We start from the raw sequence: 9,299 nt of genomic DNA on the forward strand, positions 1-9,299 counted from the left end.
TAAGCATAAAAGTGGAAGTATAAAAATTATAAAATTAGTCGAGACGAATAAGATGAGATTAATGTGTATAAACAAATAAGTCGCAAAAAAGTAAAACAAGTCTAACAAAAGTAAATACATGCGCCCAAGGCGCTCATCAGTATACTAAACAAAACTATAAGGAAAAATACAAGACAACAAAGACAAATCATCAGTTTTACATTTAAAGCGAATCGTTAAAAAACTCATCCAAAGTGTAGTATGCCTTATCAAACAGTAACTCTTTGACACTTTTCCTAATTTTTCTCTCTGAATTTAGATCTTTGATATTCTGGGGTAAATGATTGAAAACTTTTTTTGAGTTATAAATCAGGGAATTTTTAAACTTGTGTAGTGTTGGGCTTAGGAAGATCCAAATTACCCATCTGTCTAGTCAGGTAACTAGGGTTTTTTATGGTGTTTCTATTTAACTTATGTTTTTTAAAACATCAAACACACCGTCTCTAGTATAAAATATGCAGGTAAGGGTCATTATTCTATGTGATTTGAATAGTGGACGACATGAATCTCTAAAGCCAGCCCTACAAACATACCGGACAGCTCTTTTTTGTAGCTTAAATATCATATTGAAAGATGCTTTGTCGGAATTGCCCCAGTAGCAGATCCCATATCTCAGTGTGACTCTATAAATGCAAAATATGTTGATCTTGCCATGGTTGGGTCGAGTTCCTTGGATATGACTCTAAGTGCATAATAGCCTTTGGCAAGTTTGGTACATAAACTTGCGACATGTTCCTTGAACGTCAACCTACTATCAATAAATACCCCAAGGAATTTAGCCAAAGAGGATTCTTGTAGACATTTATCACCTATTGAAATTGGGTTTAACAAACATTTAAAGGTGAGAATGTGGGTTTTATTTACATTGAAGGACAACAGATTGGCGTCGCACCATTTCTTGACCTTGTGAATGTCATTTTCTATTATTGCATTCAAATGATGAGTGTCTTTATTATGCCAAAGAATGGTGGTATCATCTGCAAAAATTGTAAATCTACCCGCAATATCCAAGAGTGCAAGATCATTCACATAAAGCAGGAATAATAAGGGTCCTAAGACAGAGCCCTGTGGTACTCCACAATCCATCAAAGACTCATGAGAGGTTAGACCATCAGAGTAGACCACCTGTCTACGATTATAGAGATAAGACTCGAACCATTTCAGAGCCACATCACGGAAACCATATCTCTCTAACTTTCCCAGTAATATTCTGTGATTCACACAGTCAAAAGCCTTCGACAAGTCGCAGAATACCACTGCCGCGGCTTCATTGTCATTAAGCTTAAGGTATAGATGCTCGAGTAGTTCAAATGTGGCATCAGAGGTGGATTTGTTACGTTGGAAACCAAATTGGGTCGTCGATATTATATTGTTTTTGTTCATGAATGATAGAATTCTTCTTTTATAAGTCTTTCGATGACTTTGGAGAGAGCGGGTAGGAGAGAGATAGGTCTAAAGTTACTAGGGTCATTATGATTGCCCCTTTATATATTGGAATAATAACAGCGTTTTTCAAGCAGTCTGGGAACATGCCTTTCTCAAAAGATATATTAATTGCCTCAGCTAGAGCATCCAATGCGCTTATTGGTAATTGTTCTAAAATTTTTATAGATATTTTATCCCAACCAGATGCTTTCTTGTTTTTTATTTCAGCAAATGCTTCTTTCAATTCCTGGCGGTCTGTGGGACTAAGGAAGAAGGTGTCGTGGACTGTTACATTTCTCATGTAGTTCATGGGGTCTTCCGTGACTGCTATGGTTTTAGATAGATTCAAGGCGACTGTACTATAATATTTATTCAGCTCATTGCAAGACGGTATGCTGGTGTTGGTTGAAGCAGTATTTACTCCTCTTAGGTCATTAATTATTGCCCAGCTCTCCTTTTGTTTATTTCTAGATTCCGATAATCTGTTATTGAAATATCTTTTTTTAGCTTCAAGAATCATAGTCCTATATAAAGTTCTGTATTTACTAAAGTAAGAGAGAAACCAGTTATTTGACAAAACAAATTTTCTGATATGATGAAGGGACCGTAGGTTCTTAGATGAGATTCGTAGACCTTTTGTTATCCAAGGTTTTCTATGCTTTTTATTTTTAATGAGGCGACAAGGGAAAGCTTTATTGAAGTTATGCATCAGATTGGTGTGGAAATCAGTCAAGGGATCGTTATGATTGAGTATAGTGTCCCATCGGGTGGCGGAGTTCAAAGTTTCGAATTTGTTGTAGTTACTCGTGGAGTAAATACGACCAAAGTGTTTCGCTACTTTATCTTTATCTTCGTTCCTAAAACCGGAATGTGAATAGGACAGCCTCATGGTCGGATAAACCAGCCATTACCACATTGCAAGAAGTGTTGGCGATATTAGAACAAACATAATCAATAATAGAAGAAGAATACTGGGAATATCTTGTCGGAGCATGTACATGCATTGTAAGGTTTAGAGAAACAAGTAAATTTTTCAAGGATGAACTAAGCGGACAACTGGTATTTCCGAAATTTATATTGAAGTCACCCGTTAATATCAAAGAAGTTTGGGGAGTAAATTTAATCAAAAGGAGTTCAAGTCTATCTATAAAAGTGTGAACATCGGTTTGGGGAGATCGATACAAGCACAGTATTACCAGAGCTAGTTTTTTGCTGGATATCATACAAAATTCGAATTCTTTTTCGACTATCATATCGTTGTATTTGTCAAGGCTAACAAAGTCAGAGGTTTTGAGAAACTCGTCATGAGCAAGAATCATAGTACCGCCATGAGAGAAGTTCTTTCTGCAAAAGCTTGTCAGAATGTGGTAGTTGGGTATGTAGATTACTTCCTCAACTTTTAGCCAGTGTTCAGTTAGCAGAACAAGTCTAGGCGAACTCAGGCTATCCAAAAGTACGGTTAGTTCACCGGCCTTGTTGCGAAGAGATTGTACGTTGAGTAACATTAAGGATAAGTTTGCTTCATCTGGGTTACCTCCAAAAAAGGGGGTGATGAATTTGCTTCAAAAGAGATGCTACTTCCATCAAGATCATGAGTATCAGCAGTTGCATTTTTGGGATCTCTGAGTGCTTGGGAGTGGGGGGTAGATCCAATATACTAGTCGTTTTTACAAAAGTGAGACATTTGACATTGTTCCAGTTGCGTTTAACTTCGCTAGCAATATGTTCAGCAATCAGATTATTACCTATTTTAGAGCCGCGGGCATTATTTATGTTCACTAGAGATATGTATTGCTCAGAGAAGTTGTTCACCTTAGAAAGGAAGTCGTGAAGTCGCATGTTGAACTTACTAATGATATTAAAATATTTTCTAATAACTGTAGGGCAAGAAAGAAAAATGATATTAGTATGTAAGCAATTTTTGATTTTGCTCCATATGTCTTTGACTTTTGGGATTTTGTTGCTTTCGAAATCGCCTTTGCCAGCAAGAATAACAATAACATCTTTTTGGGTGTAATCTTTAGATAATAAATCGACACTTTCAAGTATGTCAGCAAATTTACCTCCTGGTTTGTGTATAGACTCAATAATAAATTTAGTCAAATTTTTACAGTTGGATAAGGCTTTACATAAGTGCTTACCATTGTCGTCAGATAAGAGCAACATTTTTCTTTTAGAACTAGAAAAAGAGTTATTAGGTCTAAGTTGAGAGGTAAGAACACTATGAATGGGGATGCTCTGGTTCAACGGATGCTCTGGTTCGCAGAGTTGTCATTAAATGTCGAAGCGTCACGATAACATTTGGGTACTGAGTTTACTTGGTTTTCAGGTTCTGTATTATCTCGTATACATTTTATTTATACATTCTATACATTTTAATGTGTTATGACAAAACTTTACATTTGTCTTTTGTATTACTTTTTTATGTAGCTGACTAGTCTGATATATTTCTTGCAGGATGTGAGTAATTTCTATTGTTTTCATTTGTGTATGAATTTTGTGGATGAAATAAAGATTATGATGATTATGATTAACTGAAAAACTGCTTGAAGAAGGCAGAAATTGGCTCTTCTGAACAATTACAGGGCTACTGGGTACTGTCCATTGAGAGGACACCTGAACAAAATGAAGCCATACAAAGGAGACCTCAATTTCAGGCAATGCAACAAAGGGACACAGACAGCTCGTCATATCTTATGCGAATGTGAGGCACTGGATCACAGGAGGCAAATAACTCATAGGCAACCAAAATTATTCCCAGAAGAATATGACATACATCCATCAAGGGATCTGTGCAGACTAGTACAGGCACAAGATTGTTGGAATGGGTGTCATGAAAAAGATGGGAGGAAAATGCAATAAACCCTCATGGATTTTCCTGCAGTGTTTTCCGGTGACTACGGAGAAATGAATAAGTCAGATGGCTCCCCAAGTAGTAAAAAAACTGACTTTGAAATTTTTTTTGTTCCAAGGATGATGATTCAAATAATATTAGGTTTAAACTACAAGAACTAGCAAAATGAATATTCTAATGGCAATTGAATAGTTCAAGATCTGTCCACCCTATATGAGAAACAATTTTACAAATATTCATAATAAAATGTATTCAATGTTCAATAAGTCACACTTACGTATCTGGACAAGTTGTGAATATTTCTTCTATCAGAGAATGATCATTCAACTGCATAGCTAAACGTAATGCTTGCGAATACTGTTTGAATTTGCGGAACAGCAATAGAGCAGTCTGAAGAAGCGTATTATTTTCTGGATCGGCCACATAGGGTATGCAACTTGTGAGATACCAACAGCATCTTTGATAATTATTTCATCCACGTATTGTTCTAGTAGATCAAGTCTTTCAATTTCCATCAGTAAATCACATGCTTCTGCTTCAGCATTGTGAGCCATGTTATAAGGAAGGATCTGCTTAGCCAGTAAAATTAATTTATCTCTTATTTCTGTGTTCACCATGAAATCAGTTTCTGCCCATTCTCCAGCAATCTCTCCTGCCAAGTGACTAAAAAAAATCTATCAATACTATTGAAGTAACAAATCATTATACGTGTGTCTTCAGTACCAACACATATCTACTCTTATATTTTGACAGTTTATTACTTATTGTGAACTTTCAACTGTTTCAGGTTTTTTATTCACCATAAATGGTTCTTTTTACAACTAATAAAGTGCAGGTATTTTTACATTTTATAGAAGGTAAATTCAAATTCTAAATTTCAACCCCAAATTGGAAATGGCTCTGTATCATGTTCCACATTTTGAAACGTTTAAATTGCCAGATGTCGTTGGAATGTGGCATACAAAATATAATGCATTTACAGAATGAATAATGAAGTGCTGATGAATTTTATAAATTCAATACAAAATCGTAACATAGCGTAAATTTTCTGAATAAAATACTTCATTGAAAAGCGAGATTGTTCGGAGAAGTAACTAAGTTGTTTTGTTTTCATTACTTTGTTGACTCATTTCAGTTTCATATATTGATGATACAGACAGGGTTGCCACCTGTACTTTGTAATACAGTTACACTTTATTATAATTTATACCTTGTGAAAATGAAATAGACAAAATTCATTATTTCCCATAATTTGATTTCTCTGGAGTCTAGTTTGATTTTAATGTCACAAAGTGGTTATCAACACTTGGCACTATAAATTCAAAGAACAATTTGATTTGGATGATTTTTATGAAGAAATTGATTAATTTAACAAATTTTATGAACAGATGTATAGTTCTAGGGTTTTTGAGGAATTATCTACTGCACAAAAATAGCAGCAAGCGATTAGTGTTAAGAGTGATAATACTTTTTGAAACTAGTATAAAGTTATTTCATTTTTACTGTTTATCCCCACCACATCAGCATTCACAGTTTTTTTTCTGTGAAGAATAGCACAGGCAAGAGGTAAGAAACGAAGTATGTCAGAATCTGATGAAAAAAATGAACTACTCATTTACTTTAATTTGAATATAGACTGTAAAGCAATAAAAAATATGTTTTCAAATATATTAATGAAGAAGATAAAATCGTTCTTCATTTTGGCCCTTTGTACTTTTATTTCATTACCTTTCATAATGTAAATACCTATTGACCAAACTAATATTATCGTTTTCATTGTGAGTAATCTGTATTGCGAATGAAAATCATTTATATTAAATATAATTTCACACATAAGTCTTTTTATATGTATTTATTCACCTACCGAACATATTCGTGGCCCCACTCTCCGATATTACCCAAATTAGAGAGAATCTATATTTGAGACATTCCCTTCCTTCTCCCATCGTCATGGCCAATACAGAAATAATATCAGCAAAAACATTTTTTATTTCTGGGTTAGTGACTTTCTCATAAGCTTGCTTCATAGTTTCATAATGTGGTTTCATGAATTTGAGAGGTTTAGGAACGGACGTCATAGATGTGGTAGATGCTCGAATATTATTACCCAAGGCATGTAGAGCAGGTAAATAAAGTTTTTCATCACTTTCCTGTAATAAAGATTTTATCATATTGTTGCAAACAACAAAAACATGTAAATACCTGTAGTTTTTTCCACACATAAGTTGAGTTCTTCTTGCAGCAGCTTATCTTCATCAGACTACAAAAGTCAAATATGCTCAATACTAAACTTGAATACCCACACATAAGGAACTTCATAACATTGCATACAAGTTACTTCAGAAGACAAATCTTGAAAACTTTCAGACACATTCATACTTCATGAATTGTTCATAATGAATGAGTTTCTCAACGATTCATTAATATGTTTAGAAGAACCAAGAGTCTTAGTATCATCAGTGTAGACAAAGCTTGAGAAACTGAATCGAAACAAACGCAGTGAAAATTCCAACAAATACAAAGGAACCTCTAACTATGAAAGCCTCCCTCGATTTATACAACTCGAGACTCAATAATTTCAATTACCAAAGAAAACATTGCAGTTGAAATTGGATAAGAGTTGTTACTTGAAAAAGGAATTAGCAATATTGCGGTTTTATGAATGATATCTTCAGAATTCCAACAAAAAATGATACATTCATTTTCCCACTCAATACTCTCTGGTTGATTCGGCCATTAGGATAAAAGCGTTACTGAAGTTGTACAACTTCCACTAACCATACTCACCAGCTCATTTTTGTTCTTATCATCATTAGTTTTTACTTCGATTTTGGAAGTTTCCATTTTCCCCTCACCGCTATTTCTACTTTACGAAAAGTTTGTTCTTGAAAACCCGTTTCCCCAAATTTGTATTATCTGTATCTAATTATTCAATTGCAATTCTACGGGAGCTCAAAATACTCAACTACTTTTCAAATAACTTTGCCAAAACACACTGAAACACAATACAAATTGCTGGTCATGCACATCATGTTTCTAACGTCATTGTCATTTTCCTTTCGTTTTTGTTTGTATTTCTGAAATTGATTGAATACTAGCGCCTGTCATATGTCAACAAGGCTGGTAATCTTGAATCACTCCTTGTTCACAATTTATGCAAGTGTCACATAGCGAACATCACGTATTGATTTTTACTCGAAGAAGAGGTGGCTTGATGGATGTCAATAATACAATTTTCCATTCACAACTGTGAATTCACACTTATAAGAATTTCAATTATAAGTGTTGATTTAAAGTTAATTTAAAAATTCATAGCTGATATAAGTAAACCTGAAAAGGTCACAAAAATCCATGGACAAATTCAATTGACAAATTTACAACTGTGATTTCACGGTTATAACTATGCATTTACAGTTTCAAAGTGTGAATTCACAGTCAATTGACAAATTTACAGTTACAACTGTGAATTCACACTCTTACTGTGAATCATATTCTGCAGCCTAACCTAACCAAAGTTAGATTCAACTTGTGTAAGTGAAACTTGAACATGTCACTCACGACGTTGCAGCAAAGCTCATTTGCCTTCTACTGTATGGCGATGTTTACTTGGTGTTCGGCAACAGACTGAACTCTCTCGAGTCTGATTTATACTATATAGGTATGGATGTAGATGTTTTACCTGAGTTTCTTCTTCTTATTCGGTGTTCTTAGCAAAAATACTTTATTTAAAATTTGAAAATATCACATCTACATTTCAATGTTTATCACCTCATCGTTATGGGCGCGCCCTCACGTGCCTCGGTGAAAGGAGGCGGTGGGAACGACCCCCTCTATGTTAGCGGATTGCATTCGCCAAATATGCAGTCTCCTTTCGTCTGTATCATTCGTGTGCCTTCTGCATAAGCCTATGCACACCATTCCATATAATCAATGTCACTTGAAGTATTTATAAGCGAGCCGTCTGATAAAATCTGTGATCAGCTCGATTTTCGCTATGTCTCGCAAAGGCTTCAATGAAACGTATCTGTCACTATTGGTTATGCACCGAAGTACCTTGTTCTACATTCTCTCGAGCCTCAATAAGGGGGTGTCCTTGAGGCTGCAGAACACAAGACAAACGTACAACATAGCTGGCCTGATTACTTGTTTGTATATCAGGAGTTTGTTGTCAACACAAAGTTTGGAATTTCATGCAATGAGAGGGTAGTTGCGTTTTATCGCCGCTCCCGCTCTTTGAATTGCCAAACTTATATGCTATCGGAAATTCAAGCGCTTGTCTATGATAGGTTAGGTTAGGTCCAAAGTGAGTGGGTCTATTCGACCCTCCACCGCAACCCGCAAGGGTTTATTGTGGCTCACACTTATTCTCACTCGGCCAACAAACTCAGCTTCTTAACGAAGCCGATTAGTTTGTATGGTGAGTGGTCTTTCAGGTCAGATGGTAAGAGTACGGCTCTGCCGAACTCTAAAGGCCCGATTTGGTCCCCAGCGGGGCAGGCACATAATATATGCACTGTTATATGAGATAGTCGGATAGTCAAGTTGCTAGATTCCCACCTTGATACTCACGACAACCTTCCCATATGAGGGTTTTTGCACGTCAGCTACACCTGACGATGCCTTAGATTCAGCCATGCAGGGCTTTTTTGCCTCTGGTTTTTGGTGAAATCTCACTTGAGCGCAAACGTTTGCTAACCTGCTCATGGGGGGTTAGTTTCCCCACCTGAGACAGATTCTGCGTACGCAGCAGCTCTCGCTCCTGAACTAAATTTTACAGGGAGGTCAATTGGAGTCGTAAACTCGACATCCATCTCCTCTGTAGACTCGCTCCTGAACTAAGTTTACAGTGAGGTCCGTTGGAGTCGAAAACTCGAGATCCATCTCCTCTGTAGACTCGCTCCTGGATTAAATTTCACAGGAAGATCAGTTGAAGTCGTAAACTCAACATCCATCTCCTCTGTAGACTCGCTTCTGATCTAAG

At 36.0% G+C, this 9,299-nt stretch overlaps 1 non-coding gene across 1 annotated transcript; it reads right to left on the reverse strand.

Annotated features, from left to right (window-relative positions):
• Nucleotides 1–6,315: 6,315 nt before the first annotated feature.
• Nucleotides 6,316–8,250, reverse strand: LOC111515500 (uncharacterized). Its single transcript, XR_012465872.1, has 2 exons — nucleotides 7,106–8,250; nucleotides 6,316–6,578 (listed from the first exon to the last, which is right to left on the reverse strand). It is a non-coding gene; the product is annotated as an uncharacterized protein (transcript).
• Between the last annotated feature and the right edge of the window lie 1,049 nt (nucleotides 8,251–9,299).

Source organism: Leptinotarsa decemlineata, unplaced genomic scaffold (assembly GCF_025532065.1).
Source record: "Leptinotarsa decemlineata unplaced genomic scaffold, Ldec_3_MD MMD2_tig00002652_RagTag, whole genome shotgun sequence".
NCBI lineage: Eukaryota > Metazoa > Arthropoda > Insecta > Coleoptera > Chrysomelidae > Leptinotarsa > Leptinotarsa decemlineata.